Source organism: Equus quagga, chromosome 15 (assembly GCF_021613505.1).
Source record: "Equus quagga isolate Etosha38 chromosome 15, UCLA_HA_Equagga_1.0, whole genome shotgun sequence".
NCBI classification, from domain to species: Eukaryota; Metazoa; Chordata; class Mammalia; order Perissodactyla; family Equidae; genus Equus; species Equus quagga.
The window spans coordinates 93,859,931-93,865,930 of NC_060281.1; the positions used below are offsets into that span (position 1 = coordinate 93,859,931).

Here is a 6,000-nt window from a genome sequence, read left to right on the forward strand (position 1 = left end):
AACTACAAGAAGGGAGGAGGAAGGGAGAGCCGGTGCAGAGGGGAGGATGGGCAGCAGCAGCACACAAGACACAACGGAACAGAGATGGGCTGAAGAGGGGCGTGGCAGACCCCGGCATTCCAGGCAAGTCCTGAGGGTCAGGGGAGCTGACAGCTGCGGCCTCAGGAGAGCTGAGAAGAGTTGATGGGACTGTCAGACGCACCACCATCCGAGGCAATCTGTCCGAAAACAAGGTGGGAAGAGCGAGAACTAGGGCCAATCATCACCACTTGGGTAGCAGGAGGAGGCAACAAGTAGGCAAATCCCTGGTGCCCTGCTAAGAGCTCGACTGGAAGAAGGCCCAGGAAGTCGGCCTGAGAGGTTCAAGAAGGCAGGTAAATGCCACCTGTGATGTCTCAAGGGCACGGTGTGACGGCAGATGCTGTCAGTCCCAGGAGAAGAAAAGGGGGCCCGATCAGAAACCCCTGGGCTTCCTTGGGCATCCTGGCTGACTGTCAGGGAACTTCAGGAGGAGAAAAACAGTAAGCTTCTACTGAGCTTTCCATCCGCGCTGAGCAGTGGCACCCTGATGAGGCTGCTACTCTTATCGCCCCCAAGGCAGAGTGGTGAGTGAAGTCACTTGTCTGCAGCCCCACACCAACCACTAAGTGGCAGAGGCAGCAGAACCCGGCTCTGGAACGCACGTGCTTAACCACTTCACCACACCGGTTACTACACTTCACAGTCCACTGAGGAGGTGGCTCTGGCTGCCCCAAATGCTGTGACTGCTGAGGACACAGACTGCAGCAGAAGATCCCTCTACAACACAGCATCAGGAGCACGGCAGGTGCTGCCCAAACACCTGACAGAAGCCTGGGGCCCTGCTACTCCCCTCCAGCCTCCCTGCCATGCTTCCGAGACCCTCCTCACCACTCCGAGTACAGCCTGCAGGCACGGCCACCCTCCCCGAACGCCACCTCCCTGCACCCCACGCACAGCAGCCTGACCCCCAAGGTTACCCTCGCTTGCCATCTTCTCTCACAACCCCAACGTCACTCCTGCAAAGAGCCTGAAGAGCAGTGGTTGCCAACCGCGAGCTGCCTAAAGAGCGCTGACGTGGAAAGGAGACTGCGACCATCAGCAGGTACAGTTCTCTTCCAGCGCAGGGAGCCCTCTCCTGGGGCTCTCACACTCTGCTTAGCCTGACTGTAGCCACCTTCCCAGTCTCTCTGCAAAGAGATGCGCTCATGGCCTCCACAGAACCTTCCCTGTCTCACCCCTCCTCGTGCAGTTTTCCCAGCAACCCCTCCACGCATACCCCAATGCTGCATCAGCTTGCACTGATGGGCACCGCGGCCTGCACACACCCTCACACACAGTTTCCTATGTGTTTATCTACCCCAACAGAGTGAGTTCCCCCAGGACGATGCGACTCTGTTGGCTTTTCCGCCCAGCACCTTCCCAGGGTTGCCCGCAGCACTCGAAGCTGCCAGGGCCACCAGCACCTACCTCTGCCACCCACGCATTCTGGAACCTCGCAGGTACATCCCCCACTCCAGAGGATCTTCCAAACGAAAGCCCCTCCCATCCCAACACAGGAAAAAAATATTCTAGAGCCTGCTAGCAGCAGTGGCCCAAGGAGCAGCACAGGAATGCAGTCCACTCACGAGTCCAGGGCAGTCCCTCACCCAGCTCTGAAGTAATGACCAGCAACAGCACTCCAGCTCCCACCACCAATCTGAGGTTACGTGTCAGGCTGCGGGCAAAGACCACATTGCCTGCCCACAAACCAGTGCACTACACAGCTCTCTGTCTTCCCTTCTCCTAGCCCCAACCTCCCACCCCACTCAGAACCCTAGCTGTCACCCTGCCCAGTCATCTTCATGCCTCTGTGTCCCCTGCAGCCTCAGGGAGAAGGTTCCCCCTGAGCCAAGCAGCCAGCCCTGCTTGGGTCTGAACCTCCGTAAGCCTGGACTTCACTCTCAAAACTTGGATGACGTTGGCCCTTCCGTGCCGGAGGATCTCTTGGACTCTCTCGCTTCCCTCCCCACCCTGCCTGGTGCTGAGGAACTGGAGCCCTTTTCTTAGACCCGCCAGCGCGCCACTCGCGGAGCAGGTACCGCGGCGCAGGCGCACTGGCCTCCGCAAAGCCTAAGGCAGCGCCTGGAACGCGAGAGGGTTCTCTGCTCCGAGGAGACCGGGGCACCGGGAGTGGACTAACCTGCCCAAAGCCTCAGAGCGCGCGGAGGGCAGCCCACTGCACCCTCTCTCGCAGTCGGCATGCAGGAAACCGCGGGGAGATGCGCTCACAGCCCCGCCGCCGTAAGAAGCCGACCTACCTGCGGCTCCGCGAGGAGCCCGCGAAGAAGGTCCAGGGATGTGCGGCCAGGCAGTGCGGATGGCTTCCCTCCGACGGCGAGTCCCAGTGCCACCTAGAAAGTGGGGAACAAGACCGCCGCCGTGAGTCCAGAGAGCGCGACCCGGAGACGGCGGGAGCCGCCTGAGTCGGCTCCAGGAGCCCCAGCCCGCGGCGGGATCCAAGTCGGGGCTCCAAGAGCCTCTCTGCGGACAACGAATCGGGAAGGGATGGAAGGGTGGGTCTCCCGCCGGCCGCCCGGGTTCCCGCCGCCCACTGACCCTCGGGTCCAAGTCAGCGACGCCGGCTCAGAGCAGCACAGCGCTCGGGTCCCGATCCCTCAGCGCAGCCACGCCCCCTGCGTGCGCGCGGCCGCCCCGTACGACCCCGCGCCGGCTCCGGGCACGCCCCACGCCGGCCTCTTAGCCGGACCGCGCCTGCGCCATGAGCTCTGGGTGTGCGGCCGCCCAAGCGCCCCCACGCCGGGTCAGCCGGACGGCGCAGCGCGGGGGGTGACGGGAGTGCGCCCGGCCGCGCGCCACGAGAGCAGGCTGGGCGGCGTACAGGGCGCGAGGGCCGGGTCTGAGGAGGGAGGGGAGCGGCGGGGGCCTGGCTGCGCAGAGTGGGGCTGCCGCGGCCGTCGCCCTCGCGTCAGCTGGGCGCTTCGAGCGCCGGGGAGGGCTTGGGCGCAGAGGGGCGCGCGCTGCGGGACGGCGCGCCCGCGAAGCGCCCGGCTCGAGCCCTCGTCAGGGCCTGCTGGCCCGCTTCAGGCGGCGGCGGGCGCGGGGCGGGCTGCCGCACCGCCGAGGCCGGGCTCGGCGCTCGGGCGGACGCGCCGCGGCTCCTTCGTGAAGCGGCCCCTGCGGCGGCTGCGTTACGCCCGGGCTCGCGCTCTTCGATCTTTGAGACGCGAACCGGGCCGCGCGGGCGTCCCCGGGGGTGCGGGCTCCCCGCCGGAAGTGGGGAGCGGCGCCGGCGGGGACGCCGCCCGCAGGGCTCTCAGCGGCCGGGGAGTTGAACTTCCCGCCTCGAGGGAGGGGGTCGCCACGACCCGGCTCCCCGTGGGCCGGGCCCTCACAAAGGCCTTTTTGGGTCCAAATTGCTTTTTTTCTTTTAGATCGTCTTTTATGTATATATTTTTAAACTGTGCTAAGGTATACATGATATAAATCTTAGCGTTTTAGCCATTTTTCGGTGTACATCTCAGTGGCGTTAAGTACGTTCGCAGTGTACACCCTTCGCCACTACCCACCTCCAGCCTCCATTGCCCCCTCGCTTCGTTGGTGCCCGCTAAGGCTAGCCCTGGCTGGCGCTGCTTCCCCGGCCCTGGGGAGCTCCGTGCCCCTTGTCTGGATGAATTTGCCTATTCTCTTTCCCGCGTGAACGGAATCATGCATTATTTCTCTTAGAAGAATGTTTTAAAGGTTCATCCATGTTGTAGCATCTATCGGGATTTTTGTTCCTTTTTAAGGCTGAGTAATATTCCATTGTATGGATATGCCACCTTCCTTGGACCGTGATAGTCACTTGAGTCGCTTCTAACTCTAGGTTGTTGTGACTAATGCTGCCTCGAGCGCGGGCATGCGAGTGTCTGTTTGGGTCCCTGGCTTCACGTCTCACGTGCATCCCTAGGGCTGGAACTGCGGACTCATGGGGGAGCCTGTGTTGAACATGAGGCCCTGCCAAGCTTGCCCGCGGCGGTTGCATCATGCTAGATCCCCACCAGCAGCTCACAAGCATACCCACTTTTCCACGTCCTCATGAACACTTGTTCTTTCCTGCTTCTTTGATAATAGCCACCTGAACGGGTGTGAAGTGGTATCTTGTGGTTTTGATTTGCCTTTCCCTGGTGACTAGTGATATTCAGCATCTTTTCGTGTGCTTCTTAGCATTTGTATACCTTCTTTGGAGAAATGTCAAGTCCTGTGCCCATTTTTTAATTAGGTTGTTTGTTTTGTTGTTGTTGAGTTGTAGGAGTTCCTTGTATATTTTGGATATTAGTTCCTTATCAGATATATGATTTGCAAATATTTTCTCCCTTTCTGTGGGTTGTCTTTTTGCTCTTTTGATGGTTTCTTCTGATGCACAAAACTTTTTAATTTTGGAGTTATCTTTTTTTTTGAGGAAGATTAGCCCTGAGCTAACATCTGCTGCCGATCCTCCTCTTTTTGCTGAGGAAGACTGGCCCTGAGCTCACATCTGTGCCCATCTTCCTCTACTTTATATGTGGGACCCCTACCACAGCATGGCTTGCCAAGCAGTGCCATGTCCACACCTGGGATCCGAACTGACGAACCCCGGGCCACAAAAGCGGAACATGTGAACTTAACCACTGTGCCACCAGGCCAGCCCCGAAAAACTTTTTAATTTTGATAAAGTTGAATCACCCATTTTTTTCTTTTGTTGTTTTGCTGTCATATCCAAGAAATCATTGTCAAATCCAGTGTTGTGAAGCTTTTCCTGTTTTCTTCTGAGTTTTATAGTTTTACCTCCTGTGTTTAGTTCTTTGATCCAGTTTGAGTTTTTGTATAATTTGGTGTAAAGTAAGGGTCCAACTTCATTCTTTTGCATGGGGGATATCCAGTTTTCCCAGAAGCATTTGTTGGAAAGACTGTCCCCTCCCTAGTGAATGGTCTTGGCACCCTTGTCAAAAATCAGTTGACGATATATACAAGGGTTTATTCTGGGATCTCCGTTTTATTCCATTGGTTTCTATGCCTGTCCACACAGTCTTGATTATTATAGCTTCCTAGTAAGTTTTGAAGTCAGGAAATGTGAGTACTCTAACTTTGTTCTTTTTTTTGTGAGGAAGGTTGTTGCTGAGTGAGCATCTGTGCCCATCTTCCTCTATTTTATGTGGGACACCACCAAAGCATGGCTTGCAGAGCAGTGCTAGGTCTGCGCCTGGGATCCAGACCTGCGAACCCTGGGCTGCCAAAGCAGAGTGCGTGAACTTAACTGCTACCCTGCTGGGCTTGCCCTCAACTTTGTTCTTTTTTTCAAGATTGTTTTGGCTAATTGGGGTCCTTTGAGATTCCATGTGAATTTTAGGATGGATTTTTCTATTTCTGCAAAAGACACCATTGGGATTTTGATAGGGATTACATTGAATCTGTAGATAACTCTGTGGTATAGATATTTTAACAATATTAAGCCTTCCAATCCATGAGTATGGAATATGCTTCCATTTATTTAGGTGTTCTTGAATTTCTTTCAGTGGTGTTTCATAGTTTTCAGTGTCCATGTCTTTTGCCTCTGGTTGAATTTGTTCTTATGTATTTTATTCTCTTTGATGTTATTGTAAGTGGGACTGTTTTCTTAACACCCTTTTCAAATTGTTCGTTGTCAGAGTATAGAGATACAACCAAATTTTGTGAGTTGATTTTGTATCCTGCAACTTTGCTGAATGCATTTATTAGCTCTAACAGTGTTTTTGTGGAATCTTAAGGGTTTTCTACATGTGAGATCCTGTCATCTTGGAACAGATAATTTTACTTCTTCTTTTCCAATTTGAATGCTTTTCTTTCTTTTTCTTGCCTTATTGCTCTGGCTAGGACTTTCAGTACTATGTTGAATAGAAATGGCAGGAGCAGCATCTTTGTCTTTCTCCTGATCTTAGAGGGAAAGCTTTCAGTATTTCTCCGTTGAGTATGATGTTGGCTGTG

At 55.4% G+C, this 6,000-nt stretch overlaps 1 protein-coding gene across 2 annotated transcripts in view; it reads right to left on the minus strand.

The window, feature by feature from the left end:
- The window catches only part of GNB1L (G protein subunit beta 1 like), a 58,268-nt gene extending 55,564 nt beyond the window's left edge, over positions 1 to 2,704 (minus strand). For both annotated transcript variants that reach the window (XM_046640655.1, XM_046640654.1), the window contains exons 1-2: positions 2,617 to 2,704; positions 2,319 to 2,411 (exon numbers count right to left, since the gene is read on the minus strand). The gene's annotated coding sequence lies outside the window, so the exon portion shown is untranslated. The remainder of the gene's footprint in view (positions 1 to 2,318; positions 2,412 to 2,616) is intronic.
- Positions 2,705 to 6,000: the final 3,296 nt, after the last annotated feature.